Source organism: Malus sylvestris, chromosome 5 (assembly GCF_916048215.2).
Source record: "Malus sylvestris chromosome 5, drMalSylv7.2, whole genome shotgun sequence".
Classification (NCBI taxonomy): Eukaryota; Viridiplantae; Streptophyta; class Magnoliopsida; order Rosales; family Rosaceae; genus Malus; species Malus sylvestris.
The window spans coordinates 15,844,971-15,868,585 of record NC_062264.1 but is presented as its reverse complement, the minus strand read 5'-3'; the positions used below and the strand labels follow the sequence as shown (position 1 = coordinate 15,868,585).

Here is a 23,615-nt window from a genome sequence, read left to right as displayed (position 1 = left end):
GGAACCGGCCTGAATCGAATACTTCAATTACCTGACCCGCCCCGCCCCGTCCCGATCTGTTTTTACAAAATTAAGAACCGGGCCGTACTCGTCCCGAACCGCCATTACCCATCCTGACCCGCGGTTCTTGTACCCGTTTGCCCACCCCTACCTAAAATGCCTTACGCCCGTAGAGGTGGAAACTGTCATTCGAGAAATACATGAAGGAGTCTGCGAAGATCATGCTGGATCTCGATCCCTAGCACACAAGATTTTCACCAAGGATATTACTGGCCAACATTCTACCAAAATGCCATCAGAATATCCCGCTCATGTGATAAGTGTCAACGCTACGTAACTATTCCTCACTTCCCTTCCGAGCCGCGCACTCCTATAATCAGCCCTTGGCCCTTTAGTCAATGAGAACTTGACTTGATCGGCCCAGTACCTGTAGGGAAAGGCAAGGTTCGCTATGCAATCGTTGTAGTTGACTACTTCACAAAGTGGGCCGAAGTAGAACCCTTGGCAACCATTACTGAGGCAAAAATAGAAGACTTCGTATGCAAGAACATCATTTACAGATTCGACATTCCCAATGCGATAGTCACTGACAACGGGCGACAGTTCAACAACAATAAGTTCAGGATGTTCTGCTCTAAGTTCAACATCAACTTATGTTTTGCCTCCCCAGCTCATCCTCAGTTTAATGGACAAGTTGAAGACATCAACAAAATAATCAAGCGAACTTTGAAAACCAGCTTGGACAAGGCTAAAGGTTGTTGGCTAGAATTTGTACCCTAAGTTCTTTGGTCATACTGCACTTCGTATCAGACATCAACAGGAGAAACCACATTCTCACTTGCCTTTGGTACAGAGGCAGTTGTCCCAGTTGAGCTTGAGCAAGTAACGTTCCGAGTCTAGAACTACATGCAAAGCAAAAATGACAAACAACTTACCCTGACCTTAGATCTAGTCGAGGAAAACAGAAACCAAGCTCACTTGAGCAATGTCACCTACAAGCAGCGCATCTCCAACTACTATGACTCAAGGGTCAAACCTCGTTCTTTCAAAGTGGGGGACTGGGTATTGAAGAAAAGATTACTCTACGATAGAGTCTTGAGTGAAGGAACACTTAGTCCAAACTGGGATGGACCATTTGAAGTTGTTGGCATCAGTCGTCTTGACTCCTACAAGCTTAGAAGCTCTGATGGCAAAACCCTTGGCCATCCATGAAACGCTGATCACTTGAAGTACTATTACAAGTAAACTCACATTGTACAAGTATTAAGCTTCAGCCGTTCGGCATCCTATGTAACGAAGACTATGTGGCATGAATTCAATAAAGAGGTGATTTAGACAACTCGGTCCTAATCCTCTTACATTCCTAGCAATGAAACACTCATGTTCAAAGCTTCAACATGAATGCTTCCAACATGAAACAAAGTCTAAGTATATGTCAACAAGACTATACAAATAAATGAACAGATTCACAGTATATTCGTTCAATCATACATTCCAACACATTCATGCATAAGCCAACTGTGCTTTGAAAGGGTTCAATATACTTTGTGTCATTCGACACTTACTATAATGTGCCTAGAGACCTTGCCCTTATTCTGACTAACCAGGTGATGAAATGTGAAGAAGGAACTCATCTTCATGCCACCAACCAGGTGATGAAATGTACAACCCGTACTCTCCTTCATGCCACCAAGCAGGTGATGAAATGTACAACCCGTACTCTAATATCATTTGGCAACTTGCCACTCATGCCACTAACCAAGTGAAGAAGGAACTCATCTTCATGCCACCAACCAGGTGATGAAATATATAACCCGTACTCTCCTTCATGCCACCAACCAGGACAACCCGTACTCTAATATCATTTGGCAACTTGTCATTCATGCCACCAACCAGGTGATGAAATGTACAACCCGTACTCTAATATCATTTGGCAACTTATCATTCATGCCACCAACCAGGTGATGAAATGTACAACCCGTACTTTCCTTCATGCCACCTACTAAGTGATGAAATATACAACCAGTACTCTAATATCATTTGGCAACTTGCCACTCATGCCACTAACCAGGTGAAGAAGGAACTCATCTTCATGCCACCAACCAAGTGATGAAATGTACAACCCGTACTCTCCTTAATGCCACCAACCAAGTGATGAAATGTATAACCTGTACTCTAATATCATTTGGCAACTTGTCATTCATACCACCAACCAGGTGAAAAAGGAACCCATCTTCGTACCACCAACCAAGTGATGAAAACAACTCACCATTCATTCCACCTACCAGAAGACGAGTGGTACAACTTGTACATGTGAACTCCTAGCATTCACAAATAATCAAAACCTTCAAGCTTGACAACTCAATTAGGGGAGCACTTATGACCAACAAGAGTTATAGTCACCAACAAAGTCTTATTGCAAGCCAACAACAACTTCAGTGCATGGCATATGAAGATCAAGCTATTCAGCCCTATTGCATCTACTTCAGACATTTCCCCTCTGTAACAATACAAACACTACAAATTCTCAAAAGCTTCACACACTCTTGATCAAGACGGTGTGAAGCAAAACCAATTTATAGTGGCAATAAGAGCTTCATCAATGAAGGTCAACCACAATTCTCAAAAGCTTCACACACTCTTGATCAAGACAGTGTGAAGAAAAACCAATTTATGGTGCCAACAAAAGCTTCATCAATGGAGGGCAACCACAATTCTCAAAAGCTTCACACACTCTTGATCAAGACAGTGTGAAGCAAAAACAATTTATGGTGCCAACAAAAGCTTGATCAAAGGAGTTCAACCACAATTCTCAAAAGCTTCACACACTCTTGATCAAGACAGTGTGAAGCAAAACCAATTTATGGTGCCAACAAGAGCTTTATGAATGGAGGGCAACTACAATTCTCAAACATTCGAAGTAAATTCAAGACTGTTCGAAGCAAATTCAATTTATATGGTTCATCCAAACCTTCGACTACTACAAGGTGTGGCTTGCATCACAATCTCTTGCTCAACAGTGTGGAAGCAAAATTTGTATATGTTGTCTCTCCCACATTTTAAAATTTCTAGTTTCCCAAAAAAAAAAAATTAAAAAAAAATTGGGAAATTCAACAAAGCTTCATCAATAGAAGATAACTACAAATTATCAAAAGCTTCACACTATCTTAATCAAGATAGTGTGAATCAAAATCAATTCGTGGTACCCAACAAAGCTTCACCCCAAAAGCTTCACCAACAAAAGCTTCATCAATGGAGGACAACTACAAATTCTCAAAAGCTTCACACTATCTTGATCAAGATAGTGTGAAGCAAAATCAATTCATGGTACCCAACAAAAGCTTCAACTCCAAAGCTTCACCTACAAAAGCTTCATCAATGGAGGACAACTACAAATTCTCAAAAGCTTCACACTATCTTGATCAAGATAGTGTGAAGTAAAATCAGTTCATGGTACCCAACAAAAGCTTCAACTCCAAAGCGTCACCTACAAAGTTTCAACTCCAAAGCTTCACCTACAAAAGCTTCACCCACAATAGCTTCACCTACAAAAGCTTCACCCATAAAATCTTCACCAACAAAAGCTTCACCCACAAAAGCTTCACCCACCACAAAAGCTTCACCTACAAAAGCTTCATCCATAAAAGCTTCACCCATAAAAGCTTCACCCACAAAAGTTTCCCCCACCATAAAAGCTTCACCCACAAAAGCTTCCCCCACCACAAAAGCTTCACCCACTACAAAAGTTTCACCCACAAAAGCTTCACCTACAAAGCTTCAACACAAAAGCTTCACCTAAAAAAGCTTCACACTATCTTAATCAACATAGTGTGAAGCAAAATCAATTCATGGTACCCAACAAAGCTTCACCTACAAAACTTCACCTATATCGAAAATTCAAAAAAAAAAAAAATACAAAATTCAAAAAAAAAAAAAAAAAAAAGCCAAACCCTCATCTTCTTTGGGCCTAACAACTTTCATAACAAATATATATGAATGAAGAGTTTTGGGCTACCACTTAGCAAGGAAAATGGTGAAGTTTTGTTACTTTGGAAACTTGGCTGCTAGCAAGACACATTCTTCGTCAACTCCCTCGACCGGAGGCTTGGGGACTTCTACCATATGCTACTGTACCTTGATATTCGGAAGTCTCACGACCACTCAATGACTTGGATTTTTTCAAGTCTCAAACCGAGAAGTTTTCCTCACTCAGGAAATTAAGGGAGAACTACCTTTAACCTACATGCTTCACTCACAAAGCTTCAACATACAAGTTTCAACAAAAGGAAAAATTCAAAGAACTTAGTGAAGAAGGCCTTGGTGTATTTAACATATACATGAATCAAAATAAACAAACAAGAGAGAGCCTTCACAAAGGTTGCTCAAGAGAAGTCTGAGCAGTCGGCAGAGCCCCAGAAAGAAGAGGCACCAGAGGATGATTATTTGGAGCCTCAGTACTAGGCAGAACCCCAGAAGGAAGAGGCACCAAAGGTTGATCATTTGGAGCTTCATTATGCGGTACAGCCCCAAAAGGCGAAGACAATAAATGCCTTTGGAACAAACCCACAAACATCTGATGGTCAAGTAAAATCTGATCATCAGATTCCTGAAGTTGGTCGAGCTTCCTCTTCATGTTTGTAGCATAGTCATGTGCGAGCCTGTGCAACTATTTATTCTCATGCTTGAGCCCTCTGATCTCCTATTTGAGACTTATCACTTCAGCCGCCAATGATTCAATTTGACGGGTTCGAGCAAATAGGCGTTGGGCCATATTAGACACAGAACTTGCACACTGAACACTGAGGGCTAGAGAATCCTTATAGCCAACTCATTAGACCGTTTGGAAAGTAGTCTGTTATCTTTGGGAGCGAAAAGGTTCCTAGCCACCACCACAGCGATCATATCGTTCTTCATCACAGAGTCCCCAACGGTAAGAGGACTAGTAGGGGATAAGAAGGATGAGCGCTATATGTTGTCTTGAGAAGGCATTGCTGCCTCTTCCCCAAAGTTCAAGTCAAAACGACGGTCGGATGGGCCAAACATTCTCAGAAATGATGAAGGAGAAATGAGGTACAATAAATCTCTGAAGTAAGGGGAAAATTCCTACAAGCAATAACTCTTTGAATGTACTTCTTACACACAATTGGTGCCCTTATAAAAGAAAGGGCAACAAGGTCGTTGGTTCAAAAATCGAAGAGGCATCACTCTCCGAATTTCGAAAAAGCACCACTTTCCACATATAACAGCAGCTCCTCAGGTGCCCCAGATAACTTTGCCAAAGATCTCTGACAAAGTTTAGACACATAAATTTTGAAGGTTCAGCTACCCTACCATTACCCATAAGGGTCCACTGCTTGATAACTGGAAAGTCTCTGTGTGTGTCAACCTCCGTGCTCCGTGGCAAGGCAGACTGGCAAAAATGCCCAACCTTTACTCACATCGAGAAAACATGCCCAACATGATTACTTGCTCAAAAATCGAAGAGGCACCGCTCCCCAAATCTCGAGAGCCAAACTCCCACTAGGATTGCTTTCTCAAAAATCGAAGAGGCACCGTTCTTCGAATCTCGAGAGCCAGATCCCCGACAATATTGCTTGTCTGCAATCTTCACACGCAACATCAGCTTTCCAGATACCACATACCATTTTTTCAAAGTGCTCTGACAAAGTTAAAACACGTGAATCTTGTAGTTCCCACTACATTGCTATGACCGAGAAGGGTAAAGGAACAGCGTTACCACTTGCTGTTGGGACAATTCTTATATATGTAGACCTTTATCCTCTATAACCAGGCAGACCTGCAAATAAAAAAAAATGCTCAACTTTTCTTCACATCCGAGAGGGCACTCTCAGTAGAGTCTCTCGAAATACTCAGCTTCTTTTCCCCCCGATAATACCTCTGCAAACAAGCTACACCAGAGCAAGAGTATCTCATATCATCAGGGTTAAAAGTAAGAGTATCCCATATCATGCTTTTTCCTTGTCTTTTCCTTTGGCCTTGTTCTTACCTGCTTGACAAGGAGAAAGAGAGCAATCAGTCAGCACTTGGAATTAAGCTTCCAGTCAGGAACTGACTGCCTGGAACCCCTTGCCTGACTACTTACCTAGCATTACTCTCGAGTACTCATCTTCAACATCTTATGCTTCTAGAGAAGATACCACATCTGCTTGAGGAACATATAGGGCAAGTGAGAAGGATACAAGGAAGCATATGGAGACAAGTGTAACAGAACACGTGCCGATACATCCACTACTTTGTCAACAACAACAGTATCTCATATCATCAGGGTCGAACGTACTCTAGATTTGATGGACTTGTTTTGACCCTCAAATTTTTGAGTCGGCCTTATACTCTGGAAGAAACCAGAAAACCCTCCAGCCTAGTTTAAGAATAAACCGGTGGAAATAAAGATCATTATCTCACAATATTTCCTAATGTCATTTGTACTAAATCATTCACTAGTACTCACTAAAGGAGAGCTTGAACTTATGTACTTGTGTAAACCCTTCACAATTAATGAGAACACCTCTACTCCGTGGACGTAGCCAATCTGGGTGAACCACGTACATCTTGTGTTTGCTTCCTTGTCTCTATCCATTTACATACTTATCCACACTAGTGGCCGAAGCAATCTAGCGAAGGTCACAAACTTAACACTTTCTGTTGTACCAAAGTCCTCGCTGATTTTGTGCATCAAGTTTCATATGGTTTCTAGAGAATTTTTTGTCTAATGACAACAACGATCCTAGTTTCTTATTCTTCCCACAATCGTTTCCATGGATGAAAATAATGTTCTTGCTAGTACACCCACCCAAAACAACACACTTCATCACTTTTCCACTATCATTAATATCAAGCTTGATAGGACAACTACCCACTGTGGTTGGCTCAAATACTCCCTATCCTAAAAAGTAGGGACCTGATGGAATACGTTGATGGCATGCTGTTGTGTCCTCCAAAACATGCGACTGGCTCAACTACTGTCGACCCAGCGTACACTACTTGGGTACAACATGATCAAATGATCCTCAGTTGGATAAATGGATCTCTGACTACTTCTGTCTTGTCTTTGGTGGCAAGTAAATGAACTGCTCAAGCTACCTGGGAAGTTCTCAAGCAAAGGTATGCATCCACTTCTCAAATAGAATTTTGTTTTTGAGAAATGAGTTGTTGCAGACCAAAAAGGGTGATCTATCTGTGGCGGATTAACTAGATCGCATGAATGATGAAGAACTTGCTCTTGCTGGGCAACCTATGAATGATAAAGAACTTGTCCAAATTGTGTTGAATAATCTTGGACCAGCTTTTGAGATGACTGTGAGTGCTGCATAAGCCCGTGATAATCCTATATTGTATCCCACTCTTGAATCACTCCTACTAACTATAGAAAGAAGAATGATGGATCAAACTGTTCCTTTGGTGGATGGTGCTACTGTTAATGCGTTCGTTGCTTTGAGAGGCTGTGGTAGTGGTCGTTCTCGTGGTGGAGGACGAGGTACTTCTCCATCAAATCGTGGCGCTGCTCGAAGAGGCCACAACCCCCGTAACAACAATTATCAGCGCAATGTTTCAGGCAATGGAGAAAGGTTTTTTTCTTGTGGTGATAGAATTGTTTGCGGCAAACCTGGGCATCCTGCAGTTGACTGCTACTAGTGCATGAATGTTGCCTTTGAAGGTAGAATTCTTGCCAAACGTCTCTCGGCAATGACATCTTCACCCATCACTGAACCATCAAGGATACAAATGCTTGGATTCGTCCACGAGACGAGTTTATTTGTCTCGCCACGTCTTATTCGATGAGGACTTCTTCCCTTTCCAAGGACTCACATATTCTTCTGAAAGTGTTGAATCACTGGTTAACAATCATTTACCTCAATTACTTTTTACATTTCATCCATTGCCTCCATCATCCAATCCTAGTCCAACTAATATACCTATGGACCAAGAGACCTCTTCTGCCTTTAATTCCTTAAATCCCCAAGACTCCCAACTTAATACTATTACTTCTCCTAATGTGACCCATACGTCTCCTACAATAACTAATCCCATCCCACATATAGAACCTATATTGCCCATAGGATTCCTACCAACATCAAATGAGCAAGCATTAGTAAGTCCAGAACCATTGCCAGGGCCTACAAATATTCCCAATGCCACTGGACATCATATAGAACCTATGTTACGATTGATAACTCTCCTATTGAACCTACCTGTTTTAGTCAGGCTGTTAAGCATCCGGAGTAGAGGGATTCTATGGTGCATGAATTTAATGCTTTACAATGGTGTGGAACCTGGACTCTAGTTCCATATCATCATAATATGAATTTGCTTACAAATAAGTGGGTGTTCAAACTAAAGAAACGATCAAATGGCATTATTGAGCGTCATAAAGCTTGATTAGTGGCTAATGGCTTTCATCAAAAGGCTAGTGTGGATTACACTAAGACCTTTAGTCCTGTACTTAAGCATGGCACCATCAAACTTGTTCTTAGCCTAGCAGTATCGAAGAAGTGGCATGTGAGGCAACTAGATGTTCAAAATGCGTTCTTGCATGGCTATCTGCATGAACAGGTTTTCATGCATCAACCCTTGGGGTTTGTTGATAAGCAGTTTCCCAATCATGCTTGTAAGTTGCAACGTTCCATTTATGGTTTAAAACAAGCACCTAGGGCTTGGTTCACGTTTCTCAGATTTCTTACTTCAACTGGGATTCAAATAGTGTACATGTGATTACAGTTTATTTGTTTTTAATCAACGAAGTGTGTATCTTATTCTGCTGATCTATGTAGATGACATTTTAATCACTGGGAACAGCCCTCGTCAAATGGCTCATTTGATTTAGAAACTTGGCAGCTTGTTTTCAATGAAGGATTTGGGGCCACTAAGTTATTTTTTGGGTATTGAGGTCAAGTATAATGGTGATTCCATGCATCTTAGTCAGTCTAAGTATGCCTTGGATTTACTAACCCATACAAAATTCACAGAGGCAAAGCCAATTTCAACTCATGTTTCCTTTGGTCAAAAGCTGAGTGCCTATATTAGTGATCCATATGAAAATCCAGAAATTTACCGTAGTGTTGTCGGTGCACTACAATATCTAACAATTACCTGGCTTGATTGATAGGAGCATATTTATGCGACCGAGTTAGCTTGTTCTCACGCATTTATGTTGTTATTTCTTAGTTAATTATGTATTTTAAGCTATTTTCGTGTGTTTGTAGGTCCATAGGCCTTATAAAGCAATAAGGTGCATTTTGGTGCATTTTGAAGCAGTTTTGGGCTTGGAATGGATAGCACATGCATGGAGCAAGGTGGATGGACGAAATTGAAGACTAAAGAGGCTTGGAATGTGTTAAAAAGAAAGAAGAATTAATGTAAAAATGACAAAGAGCTCAGGAACCAAAGAAGAAACATGAGTCAAGATTACCTTATCATCATCCATGTTCCCTTCTTGCACTTAATTGCTACACCATTCCTTGTTCCCTCCATCATTTCAGATTTCATGCATCATTACTTTGAATCATTTCATCACCACTCCATTTTACCCATGCTTTGCATCATTACTCCACTTTCACCTTTGAATCATTTCAACACCACTCCATTTTACCCATGCTTTGCATCATTACTCCACTTTGACCTTTGAATCATTTCAACACCACTCCATTTTACCCATGCTTTGCATCATTACTTCACTTTCACCTTTGAATCATTTCAACACCACTCAATTTTACCCATGCTTTGCATCATTACTCCACTTTCACCTTTGAATCATTTCAACACCACTCCATTTTACCCATGCTTTGCATCATTACTTCACTTTCACCTTTGAATCATTTCAACACCACTCCATTACTTCACTTTCACCTTTGAATCATTTCAACACCACTCCATTTTACCCATGCTTTGCATCATTACTCCACTTTCACCTTTGAAACATTTCAACACTACTCCATTTTACCCATGCTTTGCCTTGCACTTCCTCTATAAAAGGAAGTGTGTGTAACATAAATGGGTTCATATAATTTTTTAGATCATTCACTCCCATTTCAATACAACCTTCATCCAAACACATCCATTCATATTTACATCCATTCCTCCATACAAACAAACCTTCAAACACTCACCAACACCTTGTGCCGTAGCAAAGGAAGGAAAGAAAAGTGCTTGGACGTGCGTGCTGTCAACTTGGATCATTGGAGCGTTTAGGTGTTTTCTTTCTTTTGTTTCCAATGTTAAATTCATTTTCTGATTTTGTTGCAATTATGAGTGGCTAAACCCCCATTTAGTTAGGGGGAAGTTTGAAGCCATGAACATGCTTGAGATATGAATTGATTTCTTCCAATTGTGATTTGATAAGTTGTGATTGCAATTCAATTATCTATTTTATTCATAACTGATTCTTGTATGTTTATTAAGGATGCATACTTAATTTTCATGCATGAATTAGATGCTAGAATATAAATGAGTTTCACCTAATCGTTACAAGTTTATATTCGTGAGTAGTGAAGGTTGTTTATCACAATCGCGTTAATTGAATTCTTGGCAATTGTATCATGCATTCATAGTTATAATTGTCTCGTCAACACTTATGATTTTCATTGAACGTAATGATCTCTGATTGTATCTCTATTATGCATTCATACAGGGGACTTTTAGAGAATGATTTGGGTTGTCGCATGCATTCATCCAATTCAATGAGTAAAGGAAAATCTGAGGGTTAATTTATGCATCACGGTTAATTTGGGGTGTTGAGCATAATAGTTTATTGAAAAGCAATCAGAAATCGATTCATGTACAAGTGTGTCATGTGTGAAGAATGGGCCTCTAACTAATCCATCCATCATCGTATTCCTTAAATTTGTCTTACTATCTGCCTAGTTTTATAACTTGTTTGTTTGTTTCAAATTCATCAAAACCAAAATCCCCATTTTACTTTCTTGTTTCAAAGTGTTAAATTTCAGTTTTGTTTGTGTTTTTTAGTGTTTTGATTCAAGCCAAAACACTAAATTCGTCCATAGTTGATTTAGAGTCCAAATCTGCCCAGTTTGTGTTTTTAGGCAGTTTTGAGTGTTTTTAAGTTGTTTTGAATCTTTAGAATCTGTTTTGAGTCCCTTGAGTCTATTCAAACATTTTTAATTTTGTTTTTACGTTTTTGAGTTAGTTTAAAGGTTTTAGCAAGCCCTCCTCATCCCCGGTTTAGAAAGAACCTTACTTGCATTGATACTACAATTTGACAACAAGAGGGTTTAATTTGAGTGCTTAAATTTTATCGCATCAAATTTTGGCACCGTTGCCGGGGATTATCAACTTTGCTAATCCCTTGTTATTTCTTTTTGTTTATTTTCGTGTCTTTTGTTTTTAGTTACTGACTTTGTTTCTATTTGTGTTTTATTTTATTTTATTTTATTTTATTTATTTATTTATTATTTTTTTTTTTTTACTTTTGATATTTGATTTAGTTTTCTTTCTTTGATTTTAGGTACTAGTGAAGTAAGACATGGATTTTGCTAGCATTCAAACTCAATTGGCAAATCTTACTTCTCAAATGTCACAGTATGCCGAAAGGACCACAATGCAAAGTGTCCCTACATTTGGTGCGTCTTATAGGCAAGGATATCAAGCCAATCAATGCCCACAAAGAGATTGGAGTGATCATTCAAACTCTATGTGGTGGGAAGCTCAACAAGTTCAACATGAAGGATATTGGCAGCCATATGAGGAGTTCTATTCAGGACCTATGCAGCCACCACAACCTCATATACAATATGCCCAATCAAACTCAGACTCGTCAATAGATTACAATCAAATTCTTAATGAATTAAACTCTTTGGTGCAGGGCTCACAACAAGAAGAATATATGCCGGAAAGTAGAAAATCAAAACAAAGAGATACAAAATCAAGCCAAGAAGACGAGTGAATTGGAGAAGCAAACTGGGAAGATTATGGAGTTCATGGCACAAATTCAAGAGCAGAGTGAACTCCTCAACTCAACTATTGAAAATTCGAAGGAAGATTTTGAAATCCATGATGCTATCACTTTGAGAAGTGCTATGGAGGTTGGAGCTAACCTAAAAACATCCAAACATAGCCTAAAAGTGGATGGGGAGCTGCTGATTGAGGAGGAGGAAGAAGATATACACACGAAAAGGGTAGAACAACCCTTGCCGCAGCCCCTTAAGCCCTCTAAACCACCCACCACAAGAAAGGATGTCCTAATTTCATTTCATTCTAATGTTATTCCTCCGAACGTCCCTTTTCCTCGTAGGTTTTTTATTCCCAAGAAAGAAGAGAGTGAAAAAGACATCGTGGAAGCCTTCCCAAAGGTGCAAAATGATATTCCAATTCTTGGTGCAACAAATCAAGTTCCAAATTGTGTTGAAATGTTCAAAGGACTTTGTACACCAAGAAGAATGATTCAAGAGAAAGTAGTGGCTGGAAAAGATGTAGAATGCATCAAAGAGGATGTGCTTGAGACAACCATTCCTAAAGAAGTTGAATTTTATGACACGGGACAAGTCCCAACCATCACATTCAATCTGGCCAAGTCCAATATCCCTGAAACTTTCAAAAAAGTGGTGTTTGTCATTGAGTTCTTGTCGGACAAAGCAAGTAAGTCATTTTCTCCAATTTTACATACGTTTTCCACTAACTTGCTGATTTTGATGATTCAGGCACCCACACTAGAATTTACACCATTGTCGGATCACTTCAAGTATCACCTTCCATTCGAAGATCACTTCCATGGAACCTAGGGGAATGTGACGGGAGGTATCGTCCGGCTGCAAGACGTTAAAGAAAACATTTCTTGGGAGGCAACCCATGTATTCAAAAAATGAAGATCTATGAATCGCTCTACAATCAGTTTTGCGTTTCTAAAAACCTTCCCTTTTCTGCATTTCTATTTTGCCATGATTGTCATTTTTTATTTTTGTTGTTTATTTAATTATTTTTGGGTGTGGGTTTATTTTTGAAACATTGACAGATATGCAAGATATTCTTACATTCATTTTCATGAAAAAAAAGAGGAACATTAAGCAGGAAATTACAAGAGGGAGCCTTCACAAAGGCTGCTTAGGAGAAGTCTCAGTAGTCGGCGGAGCCCCAGAAGAAGGAGGCAGCGGAGGTTGATCATTTGGAGCTTCAGTACGCGGTGTAGCCCCAGAAGACGAAGGCAAATGCTGTTGGAACAAACCCACAAACCGCTGATGATCAAGTAAAATCTGACCATCAGATTCCTGCATCTGGTCAATCTTCCTCTTCATGTTTGTAGCATAATTATGTGCGAGCATGTGCAATTGTTTATTTTCATGCTTAAGCCCTCTAATCTCCTGCTTGAGACTCATCACTTCAACCGCCAATGATTCAACTTGACGGGTTCGGGCAAATAGGCGTTGGGCCATATTAGACACGGAACCTGCGCACTACACACTGAGAGCCAGAGAATCCTTTACAGCCAACTCATCAGACCGTTTGGCAAGTAGTCTATTATCTTTGGGAATGACAAGGTTCCTGGCCACCACCGCAGCTGTCATATCATTCTTCATCACCGAATCCCCAACGGTAAGGGGACCAGTAGGGGATATGAAGGATGGGTGCCATATGTTGTCTGGAGAAGGCGGGACTGCCTCTTCACCAAGGTTCAAGTCAAAACGACGGTCGGAGGGGCCAGACATTTTCACAGGTGTTAAAGAAAGAAGAGGTCGAACAAGTCAAGATCGTAGAAGTGCAAGAAGAGAGTTTTTACAGGCAAAAATTCAAGTGTGCTTTGAACGTCCTGCATACCTCTATAAAAATCAGCACTCGATGGGATTTCAGAGATCGAAGAGGCAAGCTCAGAAATCGAAGAGGCCAACTAAAAAAAATCAAAGAGGCGCTAGCTTTCTCAAAAGTTGAGCTTGCTCAGAAACCACGGCCAATCTTCTTTTCCAAATTTGTCCGCACTTGTCACATGCAACTCGACGGGATTTCAGAGATCAAAAAGGCAATTCTAGATATTGGAGAGGCATCTGCTTTTGCAGACGTGTCAACATCTGTCACATGCAGAGTAAGCTTTGCGGAAATCACGGGCAGTTTGTCGAAGCGCCGATTCCAACCATCTGCTTTTGCAGACGTGTCAACATCTGTCACATGCAGAGTAAGCTTTGCGGAAATCACGGGCAGTTTGTCGAAGCGCCGATTCCAACCATCTGCTTTTCCCGACGTGTCAACATCTCTCACTTGCAGAGTTAGCTTTACGAAAATTACGGGCAATCTGTCGAAGATCTCTTATGAAGTAGAAAGCACGTGAAGTTTACTATTAAATCATCCAACGGTTGCTGACAAGAGTGAAAGAGTAGTACCGGTTATTAATTCCTATAAATGTCATCCTTCACCCTGAATTGCAAGGCAGACATACATAACCCCCATTCTTCTCAGAAAATGCCTTTCCAACACACCCTCTCGAGTCACTCAGTGTTCCTAATTCCTTGGGGTACCTTTGCAAACAACTCATCCAAAGCAAAAGTATTTCATATCATGAAGGTTGAAAGTAAGAGTATCTCATATCATGCTTTCTCCCTGTCCTTCTCCTTGTCTTTGTTTTAGGACAAGGAGAAAGAGAGCAATCAGCCAGCACTTGGTATCAATCTTCCGATCTGGAACTGACTGCCTGGAACCCCTTCTTGATTGCTTACCTAGCCTTGCTCTTGAGTACTCATCTTCATCATCTTATGCTTCCTCTTCGTCTACCACATCTGCCTAGGGAACAGATAAGGGAAGTGAAAATGATACCTTGAAGCATGTGGAGACAATTTACCAATTCATCCTCAGCTAGGGACAAGGAGAAAGAAAGCAAGAGGTGGGCACTTGGAAAGATTGAAGAAAGAAACAGACCAACACCTCTACCTTGTGCATGCCCGCCGTGTAGAAGAATCAAGCAGAGAAGAATGCAGACTGCACAATTAAATCAGTGAACTCTCATATTTCTCGCTCAGAATTCCAAACCAGTTCAAGATCAACGCTATGGAAAGTCAACAAGATCATCTATTTCCAAAACCAGATTTGCGTTCTTAAACTCTACTCTGTCTGGTTTTTACTTTGCTATACTTGTCATGTTTATTCGTTGTTTGTTTGTTTGCTTGTTTTTGTGTGAGTTTATGCTTAAAACATTGAGGAAAATGTTTGATTTAAGTGTGGGTGGGTAACTATTGTTTTGCATGAAATTCGTAGAAATTTATCACCCATTACTTCTAGTGTTGTTCCTTGCTGTTTTTTTAAGTGTTTTTAAGCTGTTTTGGAGTGTTTTAGTGTGTTTTGATATAAAAATCCGAAAATCTCATAAAAATTTGAAAAATTGCTTTGAAAAACCCAAAAAGAGTTGTTTTTGTGTGTTTATTTGTGTCTTAGGGTACCTTCCAACACAATGATGAGGATTTGGTTTTTAATTACATGACTGTTAAAGAGAGTTATAAACATGGATAAAAATTTGATTTACTCTTTGGTGTATGCTTGGTTGTGGTTATAATTTATGAATTCACAGCAATCATAAAGGAAAAATCAGTTTTTGTAACATGCTAGAAGGAAGAAACTCAAATGAACGCTACAACCTTGTGAGACTTAAGCCTAAATGTTTATTTGGAGAGTTAATAATCTGTGCATCATTGTTTCCTAATGTCGTTGCATGATCTCATTACTCTTTGCTTGGTTGCTACTTAGAAGGCGTTTCATCATTTAGTTCCAAATGCTAGAACTCATGCCTATTTCATTCAAAGCATGCTATTGATTTGCATAACACATATTCAAGATGAAGTTGTGTAGTGACCACCAAAGCCAAATTGTCGTGCCCCTATTTCATTATGTGTTTAATTTTAACCCCGTTGAGCTTTGTTAAGCCTATGTTCTTTGTTAATCCACACTATCCTTACCTAGCCTAGTTTTAGGACCATCCATACCCTCGTTCTTGAAGCATAGTAAAGCATGACTTAAAATGAACTTTTTTTTTTATCACTGCATTGCAAAAAGCAAGGGTGGGGGAAGTGATTCTTGTGTGTGTGTGTGCCAAAGTCCTTAATAAGGCACGGGTAGAAAAAAAAAGAAAAAAAAAGTTTGTTAAAAAAGGATCCAAAACATTGAATTCGGCCCTAAGTGTTGCATAAATCTTCCCTTTGTATTTAAAAGTTGATTCTGCATTCTAAAGTGAATTCCAAGTGTCTATTTCATTGATTTGCTTGCTATCGCTTTAAGAACGTTTGTTATTCCTATCCTTTCTTTATTAGCCATTACCCCCAAGCCCTGTTGCAACCCTTGACTTCAATCTTGAGTGTTGTGTGTTTCAATTTGTGGAGTTCGAAATTGGTATGAGCATATGGTGTCACAGGTTCTCGTATCTAAGTAGTAGCATTCCATTAATGAGATCATATCTAAACATGCTTAATAACTCCAGAAAATTGCTTTCTTTGTTATAACATATGTGAGTCCTAGTCTTTCGTGTTTACATTAATCTTTTCATATATACTAGTGTAGGGTGTGTAGTCAGAAAATGTGTGTGAAAATAGAGAGTATCTTGTAAGAAATTGAGGGAATTCTCTAAGGCATGTTACTACATTCGAAATGCTGTTTTAATTGATTAAATGTGAGCTAGTAAATGGTGACTATGATCAAGTATGCTCGAGGGTAAGGATCGCTTAAATATATGTGAGTGGTGATATTTGGCATGTCATGTTTTATTGAAAATTCCTGAGGCAAATGTAGGTATAGGTTATGTTTTGTTCGTTCCGTTGTTTTGTTTTGCTCGAGGACTAGCAAAAGCTAAGTGTGGGGGAATTTGATAGGACCATATTTATGCGATTGAGTTAGCTTGTTCTCATGCATTTATGTTGTTATTTCTTAGTTAATTATGTATTTTAAGCTATTTTCGTGTGTTTGTAGGTCCATAGGCCTTATAAAGCAATGAGGTGCATTTTGGTGCATTTTGGAGCAGTTTTGGGCTTGGAATGGATAGCACATGCATGGAGCAAGGTGGATGGACGAAATTGAAGACTAAAGAGGCTTGGAATGTGTTAAAAAGAAAGAAGAATTAATGTAAAAATGACAAAGAGCTCAGGAACCAAAGAAGAAACATGAGTCAAGATTACCTTATCATCATCCATGTTCCCTCCTTGCACTTAATTGCTACACCATTCCTTGTTCCCTCCATCATTTCAGATTTCATGCATTATTACTTGGAATCATTTCATCACCACTCCATTTTACCCATGCGTTGCATCATTACTCCACTTTCACCTTTGAATCATTTCAACACCACTCCATTTTACCCATGCTTTGCATCGTTACTCCACTTTGACCTTTGAATCATTTCAACACCACTCCATTTTACCAATGTTTTGCATGATTACTTCACTTTCACCTTTGAATCATTTCAACACCACTCCATTTTACCCATGCTTTGCATCATTACTTCACTTTCATCTTTGAATCATTTCAACACCACTCCCTTTTACCCATGCTTTGCATCATTACTCCACTTTCACCTTTGAATCATTTCAACACTACTCCATTTTACCCATGCTTTGCCTTGCACTTCCTCTATAAAAGGAAGTGTGTGTAACATAAATGGGTTCATATATTTTTTTAGATCATTCACTCCCATTTCAATACAACCTTCATCCAAACACATCCATTCATATTTACATCCATTCCTCCATACAAACAAACCTTCAAACACTCACCAACACCTTGTGCCGTAGCAAAGGAAGGAAAGAAAAGTGCTTGGACGTGCGTGCTGTCAACTTGGATCATTGGAGCGTTTAGGTGTTTTCTTTCTTTTGTTTCCAATGTTAAATTCATTTTCTGATTTTGTTGCAATTATGAGTGGCTAAACCCCCATTTAGTTAGGGGGAAGTTTAAAGCCATGAACATGCTTGAGATATGAATTGATTTCTTCCAATTGTGATTTGATAAGTTGTGATTGCAATTCAATTATCTATTTTATTCATAACTGATTCTTGTATGTTTATTAAGGATGCATACTTAATTTTCATGCATGAATTAGATGCTAGAATATAAATGAGTTTCACCTAATCGTTACAAGTTTATATTCATGAGTAGTGAAGGTTGTTTATCACAATCACGTTAATTGAATTCTTGGCAATTGTATCATGCATTCATAGTTATAATTGTCTTGTCAACACTTATGATTTTCATTGAACGTAATGATCTCTGATTGTATCTCTATTATGCATTCATATAGGGGACTTTTAGAGAATGATTTGGGTTGTCGCATGCATTCATCCAATTCAATGAGTAAAGGAAAATCTAAGGGTTAATTTGTGCATCACGGTTAATTTGGGGTGTTGAGCATAATAGTTTATTGAAAAGCAATTGGAAATCGATTCATGTACAAGTGTGTCATGTGTGAAGAATGGATCTCTAACTAATCCATCCATCATTGTATTCCTCAAATTTGTCTTACAATCTGCCTAGTTTTATAACTTGTTTGTTTGTTTCAAATTCATCAAAACCAAAATCCCCATTTTACTTTCTTGTTTCAAAGTGTTAAATTTCTGTTTTGTTTGTGTTTTTGAGTGTTTTGATTCAAGCCAAAGCATTAAATTCGTCCATAGTTGATTTAGAGTCCAAATCTGCCCAGTTTGTGTTTTTAGGCAGTTTTGAGTGTTTTTAAGTTGTTTTGAATCTTTAGAATCTGTTTTGAGTCCCTTGAGTCTATTCAAACGTTTTTAATTTTGTTTTTATGTTTTTGAGTCAGTTTAAAGGTTTTAGCAAGCCCTCCTAATCCCCGGTTTAGAACGATCCCTACTTGCATTGATACTACAATTTGACAACAAGAGGGTTTAATTTGAGTGCTTAAATTTCATCGCATCATTGATTTATCTTATGCCGTCAATCAGGCATGTCAATTTATGCACTCCCTGAAGAACACTCATTGGATGACAGTCAAGAGAATTCTCCGTTACTTGAAGGCCACGCATAATTATGGTTTATTGTACAAACCTGGAACTGCCATGTTAACTGCATATTCTGATGCCGATTATGCCGGTAATCCTAATACACGTCATTCCACAGGTGGCTTTTGTATTTATTTGGGTTCGAATATTGTATCATGGAGTTCGAATAAGCAAAAGACAGTTTCAAGATCCAGCGCAGAAATGGAGTATAGCCAGTTAGCTTATACTGCCGCTGAATTATCCTGATTAAGGTCTTTGTATAAGGACTTGCACTTGCATATGGTGTAGCCCACGATCTAGTGTGACAACGTTTCATCTATCCCACTTGCTTCTAATTCGGTATTTCACTCAAGAACCAAGCATCTGGAGGTTGACTATCATTATGTTCGTGAGAAAGTCATATTGGTCAGTTGTTGGTTAATTATGTTTGTTCCCAGGACCAGCATGCTGATATTTTCACTAAAGGGTTGTCTTTGTCGCAGTTTAAGTTCCTTATGTCCAAGCTTCCAGTTGTTCCACAACCTGTCAGCTTGCAGAAAGCTGTTAGACGAAGTCAAAATGTAGTTACTGCCAACGTGCTTTGAGGAGTTCAACTGTGTTTATAACTTATCTGTTTTGTCTTCCTTGTTTATAGGATGTATTATTCAAATATTTGTAATTTGCTGATTTCTGTTTGTATCTTTTGAATTTCAAAGCTCCTTGTAAATAGGGTTTTCAAACCCTATGATGTAATCTGTTTGGCATTATAAATACAAGCATTCCTGAGTTGAAGGGTATGCAATCAAAGTGAAAAACCTGAGTCTTTAAGTTTCATACTTCTCTCTCTCTCTCTCTCTACGTGCTTCCTGTTACTCTTGAGCCTTCATTTGCAATTCTTCAATCTCTGCTTTCTACATGGTATCTCATCTTCTCCTACTTCTGCGATCTCTCTATATTCGACTGGTATATTCTGACATGGTACCTATGTTTAGGATTAGGTTGGAGTGGATAAATCATAAGATTCAAGGTACCTATGTCCAAGTAAGAAGGGAAGGTTTAGAGGTTAGGGAAATTAGAAGAAATAAGTTATATGGTGTTGATATTCCATTTTGGGGATTGAAAATAATAAGCATATGGTATTTTGACTAGTCATAGCCCAAATATTATCCAATATTTATGAAGCATATCTTTAACCAATGCCAAGGGAGATTGGTCCACAGGAAAATATTGGAATCCATTACAATCAAACCCCATGGGGAAGGTTTTTTTATTTTTATTTTTATTTTTATTTTTATTTTTATTTTATTGTTTTTTAAGTCAAACGATAGATTTTGTTAGATTAGATGTTAGATTAGTCATTGACGAAGTTTGAACCTATGCCGTCATACAATGGTTCAACACTTTTCCACTACTATGGTAAATGGTTGGCCACTTACATGGGGAAGTATTTCTTCATTTATCCAAATTTGGCGGACTTATAAACATTCTTAAAAATGCCTTGTGGCATTTTGGGTCAATAATAAAATGTCGTGTATCCAATTAATCACATAAAATTCTATTAATAACCTGAGAAGCTAAGGTGGCATATCAAAATGTAAGTCTCTCCAACTCAACCATTTGAGCTACTTCAAAAGTATTAAGTTTGGTTCCCTAATAAAAACTTAAGTATTAAAACAAACACAAAGTTTCTTTAGGTTTAAGGAATTATTATTCATCCCATTATATTATAACTAATTATTTGTATTTTTTATATGTTGACAAGCAATAGGATATTACAAAGCACCAGTAGTGGCACAACAAAATACTCTATCGTAGTGGGCTAATCACGATTAGGTATTGAATTTACTGCAAATATACAATCCTCACCTTTGATATTACTCAAACTTAAGACCCACTTTAACTACGCATAAACAAATTTCATGCACTTGTAAGGAAAAAATATAGTACTAATGTTGTCCACTAAAAAACAAAAATGTCTCTAATGTTCAACCACCGACGAAATTCAATGTTCAAATTATTTGTACTTAATATGAATCATTATTCGAATAAGTAAAAGACATTTCTATATAATGTCTTTTTAACAATCGGAAAAATTAACAAATTTTGTTTCTTCATAATGGAATAGTGAGTATTTGGATTCATTTTTTTATTTTCTAAAATCTCTCCTGTGAAATTTTTTGAGACCTATTATTTTACAAGCAGTATTGGAGGATAGGAGAATCAAACTTGAAACCTCAAGCGTATGAATGAATATTGTTAATCAACTGAGCGATAAACCCCTCTCTACTTAAAGATCTGTTAAATCCAAAACATCCTAGATAATAATTTTTACTTTTAAATTCTGAAATAAAGCGTCTTGAAGTACACTGGTTCTCCACAGTCATAACCAACCTCATTGAAGTTGATTTTAGACTAGTTTTGCAGTTCGGAGCTCTGACCTCTACGCAGCCTTACCCCATCAAGTTAATTAAAGACTGCTGTCCTACTGAAGAAAATGATGAACATTAATGTTGATGGTGAGCCAGGAAATTAGAAACCCCTTCTGCAAACAACCACTACCACTGAGTCCACCAGGACCACCACCATGCATGAATAACTACTTAAGCTTTGAGTTCATGTCCTTGAATCTAACTCCTCCTGTAACCATCATCAATTCCTTCTGAAATTATATTGAATTCCTTCTGAAATCATATCCAAATTCATTTGAAAAAAAAAATCACTTACCTTTATTTAACTCATATATCCTTTAAGGGCAGAACATGTTGAACTTGGATTTTGAAGAAAACTATAGCAATATTGTTCCTTGAATTTAGGTCATTATTCTATTTTTTCTTTCAAACTTTCACTATGATTTCGAACCCTACTAAACTTTTAATTTGTTTTGAGTTCACTAAGTTTTCAATTCAGTGTCCACTTCTCCTCAACCGTCAATTGTTACAATTTTTCGTTAACTTCATTGCGTGTAAGGAGAAAAATTTAAGAGGAAGAAGCTCAACACATCTACAAAAAATCCAAAGACGTACTGTGTAAGGTGGACAAAAATAATCCTCAAACAGACCAGAACATTGACATTAGAACGGAGGGACCAAAACTAAATTGAAAGTTTAGAAGATAAAAGGAAAACAAAGCCTATAGAATTCAAGGGGTACTGCTACTCAAATTAAATAATCGAATTTAGGGACAAAGTGTAACAAGATTTACAATTCAAGGGAAAATGATCCTCGCTGAATCTGTTTTATGGGGATTTTAAGAATTCTGTGATCGTGATTGTTCATTTTACATTGTGTAGTCAAAAATCATTTCAAAATTAAAATTTAAAATTAAATATAAATAGTACCTAATAAAAACTGACTGTACGATATACAATGAACAGTCAAAATCATATAATCCTTAAGATCCACAAGGATCCTTTTCCCAATTCAAGGAGCAAAGTAGAACACTTCGTAATAATTTAAAGACAAAAGCTGACACTAGATGTAATTTCAATTGATATTTTTCACTCTCACATAATGATCATGCTGGCCGGAAAGCAACATCAATTGGAAATTCAATCCAAACTAATCTCAACATGAACTAGTTTACTGTTATAATTCATTTGAATATATTTTTAAAATAACTGAAAATGTTTTTAGTGAAAATATTTTTAAAATTAATTCTTTATAAAAATGTAAGTAAATTTTAGAAAATCCCTTAAAGTATTTCTTGGAAGAAGCATATAATTAATGCTTCTTGCAGAAAATACTTTAAGTATTTTTGAAATCTAAAATCATTTTCTCTAAAAACGCTTTTAATCATTTTAAAATTACATCTAAATGAGTTACTAATTAGCACAATGTGCTTTTGATATTGTTCTTGCATTTTTACCCTAATGCCGACTGTGTCCTTGAAACCCCATCTTATATATACTATATTTTCTTTATTCTCTTCTTTCCTTTTCTTCCTTCTCCCTTTTCACTCTTTCCTCTCGCTCCTCCTCAAATGCGACTCACCACTGTGGCCAGCAACAAGTTCGTCGTTTTCAGCGACTGTAGTCCACGAAACCACCACCAATTGATCCTTGTTGCTCTACTTAGTCAAAATCTCACACCAATTTTGTGAATTTCATAGACGTTTTCTAGTAAGCAGGGTTAGGGTTTCGGACCCACTTCTGACAATGCAATTTCAGCAGATCGTCGTCGAACTAGACCTTGCCACGAATTGGAAACGACTCCTCTCACTCCCATGAGAAATATTCAGGTATTGCATGTTGGATTTCAGTGCATTTTAAGGTGAATCAAAGGACACCCTGACCTTTAAAATTTTCCAACGAGATTTTAGAAATCCGAACGGTAGTTTCCTGCTAAAAGGTAAATAATTGTTGTCCACCGCCATAATCACTCACATCAAATTGGTTTTGGGTAATAGCCGCACGAAATTGGCTTTGGGTAAGCTTCAACACCCAATGGCCTAAAACATGGGTTTCACTTGGTCTAATGCGCTATCTCATTAACTGGGTTCCTCTTTTCTTTGTTGAATTGTTAATGATTTTGAGTTATGATTTTGATTTATGATTTTGATTTATGAATTCTTTAGTTATGATTTTCCTTTGTGAACAATTTTTTATGTTCTTGGATTTAAATTTGGTTGTTTTTGTTCTGGATAATATTATTGTTCTTGAATATGAGTTAATTGAATCATGTTTCTTGTATACATGGA

General features: G+C 38.0%; 1 long non-coding RNA gene across 6 annotated transcripts; it reads right to left on the bottom strand.

Annotated features, from left to right (window-relative positions):
* Positions 1-9,523: 9,523 nt before the first annotated feature.
* On the bottom strand, positions 9,524-17,594 carry LOC126623559 (uncharacterized). 6 transcript variants are annotated; one of them, XR_007623801.1, is made up of 5 exons: positions 17,260-17,302; positions 9,865-9,926; positions 9,762-9,823; positions 9,638-9,699; positions 9,554-9,575 (listed from the first exon to the last, which is right to left on the bottom strand). It is a non-coding gene; the product is annotated as an uncharacterized LOC126623559 (long non-coding RNA). The 6 variants fall into 6 exon arrangements; XR_007623800.1 differs by having other exon boundaries at positions 9,524-9,699; XR_007623799.1 differs by lacking the exons at positions 9,554-9,575; positions 9,638-9,699; positions 17,260-17,302 and adding an exon at positions 17,508-17,594 and having other exon boundaries at positions 9,707-9,823.
* Positions 17,595-23,615: the final 6,021 nt, after the last annotated feature.